Source organism: Antechinus flavipes, chromosome 6 (genome assembly GCF_016432865.1).
Source record: "Antechinus flavipes isolate AdamAnt ecotype Samford, QLD, Australia chromosome 6, AdamAnt_v2, whole genome shotgun sequence".
Classification (NCBI taxonomy): Eukaryota; Metazoa; Chordata; class Mammalia; order Dasyuromorphia; family Dasyuridae; genus Antechinus; species Antechinus flavipes.
This window is the reverse complement of record NC_067403.1, coordinates 257,384,455-257,393,000: the sequence shown is the minus strand read 5'-3', so window position 1 is coordinate 257,393,000 and position 8,546 is coordinate 257,384,455. Positions and strand designations below refer to the sequence as shown.

Here is an 8,546-nt window from a genome sequence, read left to right as displayed (position 1 = left end):
GCCCCGGCAGCCGCAGCGGCCCCGCAGCCCCCCAGCCCCCGCAGCCGCAGCGGCCCCGCAGAGACAACGCGGCTCCGGCTGTCAGGGCGCGCGCAGGGAAGGAGGGAGGAGGGGGAGGGGCCGAGGGGAGGCGGGAAGGGGCGGGGGCCCCCGGACCCCCGCCCCCTCGTCCTGCCCGTGTCCGCCGCCGGGGGGCGAGCTCTGCCGCGCGTTCCCCTGACAGGCTATAGCCTTGCTGGGGCGGGGAGGGAGCCCGAACGGTGGGGTGCGGCTGGAGGAGGGAAAGTGGGCTCTCCTAGTCCCCCTGGCTCGGGGGTCGGTCCAGCCAGAGCCGAGGCTGCCCCCGCCCACCAAGAACCCCGACCCTCCGGAGAGGCGGGCCTGGGAGGCTGTGGGGGCAGCCCGGCTGCGCCCCGACCCGGTTGGGCTCCCTGAGACCGGAAGATCGGGGGGTTCCTGGCTGCAGTGCGTGTCCGCCTGTCTCCAGCAGGCGGCGGCATTGGTCCTCTGCTGGGCCCCAGACTTGAGGGAGGAGGAGAAGGAAGCGCTGCCCGCCCCCGCCCAGCGCCCTCATTCAGCGCCTCCCGGAAGGGCCGGCCCGGGGCTGGGTCTGGGGTCTCCCAGAGACGGCCGAGCCGGGCAGGGGCCTGGGCCGCGGCCGGGCGAGAAGCCGGAGGACCTGGCGAGGGCGCAGGCTGCGGGGGCCGGGACTTGGCCTGGCGGGGAAGCCCCGGACGTGGGCTTGGGCTGGGGGTGGGCGCGGGGCTGAGGGGAGAGCCTCCCGGGGCGGGGGGGAGAGGAAGGGACGGCCGCCAGACCGGTCTTTGGCAGAGAAGGCCCAGCCGCGCGGGAGAAATCGGTGCCTGTGAGCCCGGAGCCTGGGCCCAAGCTTCCGTCCGGCCCGCGGCTCTGGGCCCCGGCGAGGCCCCAGATCTCACTGCGGCCCCGGGGCCAGCGCATCATAAGCCCTGCTCGGCCCTTACCACTCTGTCACTCTGGGCGTGCCCCCCCCCCCCCCAAGCCTCAGTTTCCTCATCTGCCAAACAAGGGACAGGACGTGGTGACGTCAGAGGTCTCCTCCAGCCCCAGATGCTCTGCCCCCAGGACCCGAGTCAGGCCTCCCAGCTCAGCGCTGACAAAGGCTTCCCAGGAGAGCCCTGCGGGCAGGGGTCTCTCCTCCCTGGGGGTGATCCCAAAGGGCCGCCAGGAGGAGGCGCAGCAGGGTGGCCAGCTCTGCCTGGGGGGGAGGGAGCATACAAGCCCCTCCCAGCGGCCTCTCCAGCTTTATCGCACCTTCCTCCCCTTTCCAGCCTCCACAGTCCAGTCCGATGGTCCTTCCCAGAACTCCCCATCCTTTCTGCACCCGGCCTTTTCCTTGGCTGGGCGCCATACCCAGGTGGAGCCCCCCTCATCCTCCAAGGCTTGGCTCCTGCCGCCCCTTAGGTGAGGCTTTTCTTGATCCCTCCATCTCTGAGTGCCCATAATGCTGCCCCACGTTGATTTTTGGTACATATACATGCATGCATGTGTACACATGTGGTGCTTAATAAGTGTTGATTAGGCCTATCACAGAAGGGGGCTTTGAAAAGAACACTGAAATTGGAAGAGGACCTGGATTCAAATCCTGCTTCTAAGACTCAGTTTGCTCATCTGTAAATCAAAAGAAGTTGAACAATGTGACATCCTGGATCCCTGCGCTTCTCAGTCTGTGAGCCTCTGACCGAGGGACTGAGCCAGTTTTCAGGCTCTTTGCTGTCCTCATCCACCCCTCCCAAGATGGAGGGCTGAATGAGGCTAGATCAGGTGGGCCTAGAGAATGGAGGGAGCCTTATCTAGCCTTACTCCTGCCCAAAAGGCCTGCCTTCCCCTACCGAAGACCTCCGAGGAGAGGGGAGACTCCTGGAGGCTTGCCGCCAGGCTCCCCTAAATCCCCTTCAGCTGTCAACCAAATCTCCCTGGACTCCTACTTCTGGGCAAGGCCCTGGAGGTGCAGAGGGGCTGGAACTGGGGTGGGGGTTATCTGGGAAACAAAACCACACAGGCTTCTCCCCCCCCCCCCAGGGACTCCTTCCTATTCATGGCCGGACACCCCTCTCTCGTCGCCCTCCTTTCCTCCCCTCCTCTCCTTTCAGCAAGTCTGGCTGATGCTCCTGCTTGGGAAGCTCTCTCGGGGGCACCCGAAATGTGCGGCTCTTGTCAGCGAGGTCTCGGGACAGCCAGGTCTGCCCCCCCCCCCCTGAGATGGAGGAAGGCACGCGCTCTGTTACGTTTCACAAACGCCTCGTAGACACCTCCTGAGTGGGCTTGAGAGGGACTCGGCCTTCGGAGCCCAAATCTCTGGGTGGCTGGGAGCCCGGGCGTGGCAAAAGCACCATTTGTTTTCCTTATGGGGCCTGTGGTTCCCCCTGAGAAGAGAAGCGAAGGTGGAAAGCCCACTGCGGTTCCCTTGGATCTTGATCTCCAGCCCATAGTAGGTGCTTAATCAGTGTTTGCTGATTGCTTGACAGAGTGTGGGAGGTGGAGTGGGAGGGGAAGGGGGGTCAGCTTTGGGTGTGACCTTTGCCGAGGTCATCTGCACAGAGAGGATTGACTACAGGCCGCCGGGGACGTGGAAAGTGACTGGGTTAGAATGAGAAGATCCCAGTCCCACCTTAACTCCTCGAGTCTTCTTGGAAAAGTGCCTTAGGAGCATCCAGGGGACGCCACATTGGATAAAGCACAGTCAGTAAGACCAGGGTTCCAATTCATCCTGAGATACTGTTTATGTAACCCTGGGCAAATTGCCTCCGTTTCCTCATCTGTAAAATGGGAATAATCAAAGTACAACAAGGTTGTTGTGAGGATCCAATGGGCTAGTAATTGTAAAGTACCTGGCATACAGTAAGTGCTTAATAAATGTTTGTTCTTAGTGGTCAGAACACATTGGAGACAACATGTAAGACCTGGTTTCAGATTCTATAACTGATGTTGTGTGACACTGGACAAGTCCCTTCGCCTCTCTAGGTCTCTAGTTTCCTCATTTATAAAACGAGGTTGGGCTAGACAAGCTCTTCCAGTTCTAGATCTCGAATCCTATAAGCCGATACACGTAAACAGGAGTGTGTGTGTGTGTGTGTGTGTGTGTGTGTGTGTGTGAGTGAGACGATTCTATAGCTGATTCCAAAGTGAAGGGGGGATGCCCACAGCTGGGGTGGAGGGATAAGGAAAGACTTCATGTGGCATTTCTTGTGGGGAATAGGTCGCTGAGTCTCGTTCTGATCACTAAGAAACAAGTGAAGGTGGAGGGCGGTTCAAGCACGGCGGATGGTCGGAGAAAAAGGGAGAGATGGGAAGTGGGGCGTTGTACCTGTAGAACGCTATGGACAGCTTGAGCAGATCAATGGGTGTGTGAAGGAAGGTATTGGGAATCCACGTTTTGAGTCGGATTCTAGAGTTTCACGAGTGGGGGCATGACCCGGTCAGGCCTGTGTTTGTTTTCATTTTAATTATTTTTTTCAAATGAAGATTCCCTATTCTCTCCATCTCACTTTCCTTCCCCTATGAAGAGAGCAAGAAAGACAAAACTCCCACCATAAACGTGCACGGTTGAGCAAAACAATTTCCCCAATTGTATATGTCTAAAAATGAACATCGCAGTCTGCACTCGAGTTTATCGCTATCAGGAGGTGAACAGTAAGTTTCGTCAAGAGTTCTCTGCAGGTCTGGTTGGCCAGAGTACCAAAGTCTTGCAAAGTTGATTATTTTTACAAGATGGGTTGTCGTATGAATTGTTCTCCTGATTCTACTCATTTTGTTTCGGTTCATGAAAAATCTCAGGTTTCTCGGAAACCATTTCCTTGATCATTTCTTAAAGCACAAAATAGTGTGTCCACCAATTTTCACATAAAGAAATTAAAGGAGGGGACAATTTGGAACAGAAGGAATTGCAAGGGTCAAGGTTGAAAAACTACCCATGCATCTGTTTTGTAAATAAAAAGCTTTAATAAAATTAAAAAAAAAAATAACAAAAGAAAAAGAAATCAAGGGAGGGGATAATTTGAAACAGAAGGCGTTGCAAGGGTCAAGGTTGAAAAACTACCCATGCAACTGTTTTGTAAATAAAAAGCTTTAATAAAATAAAAAAATAACAAAATAAAAATAAGAAATCAAGGGAGGGGATAATTTGGAACAGAAGGCATTGCAAGGGTCAAGGTTGAAAAACTACCCATGCAACTGTTTTGTAAATAAAAAGCTTTAATAAAATAAAAAAATAACAAAATAAAAATAAGAAATCAAGGGAGGGGATAATTTGGAACAGAAGGCATTGCAAGGGTCAAGGTTGAAAAACTACCCATGCAACTGTTTTGTAAATAAAAAGCTTTAATAAAAAAAAAAAATAAAAAAAAAAAAAAAAGAAATCAAGGGAGGGGATAATTTGGAACAGAAGGCGTTGCAAGGGTCAAGGTTGAAAAACTACCCATGCATCTGTTTTGTAAATAAAAAGCTTTAGTAAAAAAAATAACAAAATAAAAATAAAAAGAAATCAAGGGAGGGGATAATTTGGAACAGAAGGCGTTGCAAGGGTCAAGGTTGAAAAACTACCCATGCAACTGTTTTGTAAATAAAAAGCTTTAATAAAAAAATAACAAAGTAAAAATAAAAAGAAATCAAGGGAGGGGATAATTTGGAACAGAAGGCATTGCAAGGGTCAAGGTTGAAAAACTACCCATGCAAAAAAAAAAAAAAAAGAAAAAAGAAAAACTACCCATGCATCTGTTTTGTAAATAAAAAGCTTTAATAAAATAAAAAAATAACAAAAATAAATTAAAGCTATCCATAGTCATATGAAAAAATCATTACTGATTAGAGAAATGCCATTTAAAATAACTTGGAGGTACCCACTTCCCAACTCTCAGATTGACTAAAATGACAAGAAAAGGATAATGATGAATGTTGGAGAGATGTGGGAAAACTGGGACACTGATGCACTGTTGATGGACTTGTGAAATGATCCAGCCATTCTGGAGAGCAATTTCGAACTATGTCCAAAGTGTCATGCCCTTTGATCCAACAGTACCATTATTGGATCAATATCCAAGGAGATCATAAAGGAGGGCAAGGGACCCACATATGCCAAAATGTTTGCAGCAGCTCTTTTTGTGGAAGCAAAGAATTGGAAAATGAGTAGATGTCCACCAATTGGGAAATTACTGAATAAGTTATGGTATATGAAAGTAATGGAATATTAGTGTTCTATAAAAAATAAGAAATTATGAAAATAACATGATTTTTAAAAGCTCTGGAAAGATTTATATGAAGTGATGCTGACTGAAGCAAGCCGAAGCAGGAATACATTATACACAGTAACAACAAGATTATGTGATGATCAACTATGAAAGACTTGGTTCTTTTCTCAACGGACCCATGATCCAAAGCAATCCCGATAGACTTTAGCTAGAAAACGCCATCTGCAACCAGAAAAACTACTATGGAGATGGAATATAAGTCAACACATGCTCTGTTCCTTTTTTTTTGTTTATCTCTCCCATGGTTTTTCCCTTTTGTTCTGATTTTTCTCTTCCAACATGATTCAGGGAAGCAATGTGTATTAAAATTAAAAAAAAAAAACTTCCTGAAAATTTAGCTCCGATTACTATAATAGATTTAATCTTAAGCAAACAGAAGTGAAAAGAACCTTTTCTTTTCTTCATCTGTGTATAAAAGTATAAAACTAAAACGAGCCTTCTCAGGTCAGAAAAAGAAGGGATTGTTCCCAGAGTGGTTACGTGGAAAACCTCATGCAGAGGGAGAACTAGGGAGGAGTCTGAAGGTAAACCAATATATGTTATGTTCTTTTCTCCCCTTTTTCTTTTTTTCCTCTTCTGTTTTTTTCTTTTCTCTCCTAACATGATTCATAAGCAAATGTGTAAAAAAAGGAATGTACATGGATAGCCAAAAAAAAACAAAAAAAAAAGCGTGTCCCCTGCAATCACGTCCCACAACTTGTTCACTTGCCCCGCAGCTGATGGCTTCCCCACGATGCTCCATTCTTTGCCATCGCAAGAACTCTTATGAACCTTGTCCACATGGGTCTTTCTTTGATCTCTTTGGAGGATGAACCTAATAGGAGAATTGCCGGGTCAAAAGATGGGCAGTTTCAGTTTCATTGTTTTGGTTCCTAAGGTACTTTTGGAAAGGACTTGGCACAAACGAGGTGCTTAATTGTGGGTTTGCCTTCATTTCATCACTCACAACCAAGGGCGATGTTTCCGTTTGTGAACGAATTGGATTTGAGTGGGGCAGACTTGCAAAGTCCCCAGCGTCCTTTAGCTACTGAAATAAGTTGTCCACATCAGCTCATCCTGCCGGGGGGGGGGCGCCTGCTCGGTGTAGACACCCCCAGCTCGGCCGGGGGACACCTTCGGCCTTCACCTGCTCAGTGTAGACACCCCCAGCTCAGCCAGGGGACACCTTCGGCCTTCGCCTGCTCGGTGTAGACACCCCAGCTCGGCCATGGCTCTAACGCTCACCCACCCTGCCGGGGGACGCCTTTGCCTGCTCGGTGTAGACACCCTCCCAACTGGCTGATGGGCTCGATGCCCATCAGTTACTCTCAATCTGGTTTAGCCCGTCTGCTGAGACGGTTAATCGGGGTGTGGCCACTGCACTTGCTCCAGCTTCTTGGAGCCACAGCTGAGAGTTGAGGAGTGCCAAGTGAGCGAGCCGTCCTCCCACCAGAGAAACTAGTCCTCCCGGAACACCTCTCACCCCCCACGATTGGGTCAGTTTTCTCATTTTACAGATTTGAGTCAAATCCAACCGACCTCAGGCCTCCTGTCTGTGCTATGATCTCACTAGTTACTGGGGATCCTGACACATGATACAGTCCTTACCCTCAAGAAGAGAGAAGATGGCACGCACCTGCACCTGGCCGGCGAGGGGAGGGACGCACACGTAGCTGAGCAAAGCCACATCGGACCCAGCAAAGTCTGAGCTAACACATGTTGGAGGGAACAAATTGAAAATGTCCCAAAGAAAGATAAAGTCATTTCGAAGGGGAGAGGAAGCTGCTAAGCAGGACATCGGCGGGGAGGGGTGAGAAGAGGGCGTTCCGGGCAGGGCGGCTGGCCCGAAGGGCACCCGGGGCCCAGCTGAAGGAAGGCAGCCGGCCGGAGGCGAGGTGATGACGGCTTGCCCTCTCCCTTAGGCAGCAGAAGCGTACTGACCATTTGGAGTATGAAGTGATGAGTCACAAGAAGCAAGAAGGGGATGCTGAAGGGAAAGGAGCCGCCCCCATCTCTGAGGACCCTACCCAGAAGTGACTCAGAGAAAGGGCCTTCTGCTCTCCAGATCTCCACACGTTGGGCCCCGAGAGGGCCGCGCCAGAGCCGACGCACCAGGCAAGATGGCAATCGAGACGAGGGATGACCTCGCCGCTGACATTGTCCAGGGGGCTCTGGAGGGAGAGGGCGAGGAGGGCAGCTCCAGCCTGGGATTCCGAGGTGCTGAACTTGGTGACTGGGACGACCCCTGGTCCAGAGCCAGGGCCCCGACAGCAGGAACGGCGTCGGACACACCGATGAGGGCGGGGAGCAAGAGCCGGCGGGCCCGGAGCCCCGTGCTGATCAGGCAGCGCACAGAACATCTGCTTGGGTTATTAAATCGGGACAGATCGGCTCTTTACCTCCTGGTCTGTCCAAAGGGCAAGCAGGGACAGGGCTGAGACATGGGGATTTTAGGAGACAACTATGATTTTGAGCCCCGATGTACCTGAGATCATCTGGCTCAATTCTTTTTACAAAAGAGGGCACAGATACGGAGAGGGCATGAGGGAGATGAGGGGTTCGGGAGGCGAGCGAGCCGCAGGGATTCCATCTTGGGACTCGGTTCTGGAGCTAGCTCAGTTTCCTTTCTGTTGCATTATGGGTCGAGCCCCGATTCTGTCCTGGGAGAACCCTTTCTTCAGTGGTGAGAGCTGGGAGGAAAGCCCTGGCTGCAGCTCGCCCCGATTGCTCTCACGCTTCCTCGCTCCCCTGCTTACCCACGCTCGTGGGGAGACGGCCGCCTCCTATTTCAGGGGGTCCCCCCAGCAAGCCCCTGGCCTTCCTCCACTTAGAAGCTGGATGACCGAGGGTCTGGGTCGTCCTGACCGTTTGGAACAGGAAGCTTGGGAGCCCCGCTTTACTGGCCCCCCAATGGCACGTTCCTCTTAAGGAGGTTCAGATTCGCTGCTTTGGCCGTTTCATCTTTCGCCCGCCACGACAGATGTCTGCCCAGGGCCACGCAGGCGACGGCCCGTTCTCTGCCCGCAAACCCTGGGCGCTTTTCATGGTACCCGTCTCACATGCTTTCTGAGGAAACTGAGGCGAGGGGCGGACCTGCTTGCCCATGGAGCTAGTTTATAGGTATGAAGCTAGGATTCAGAACCCGACCAGGCTGCCATTCTCACTGGATCCCTACCCGGGGCCGCAATTGTCCCGGAGCCTCCCCCTCAGCCCCGTTCTGAGAGCATTAGACGGACCCAAGTGCAAAGACCATGCAGAGAGAAGCCATTTTTTTTTTTTTTT

General features: G+C 51.8%; 1 long non-coding RNA gene across 1 annotated transcript; it reads left to right on the top strand.

The window, feature by feature from the left end:
- Nucleotides 1-3,118: 3,118 nt before the first annotated feature.
- Nucleotides 3,119-8,546, top strand: LOC127541299 (uncharacterized). Its single transcript, XR_007948430.1, has 2 exons — nt 3,119-3,937; nt 4,569-8,546. It is a non-coding gene; the product is annotated as an uncharacterized LOC127541299 (long non-coding RNA).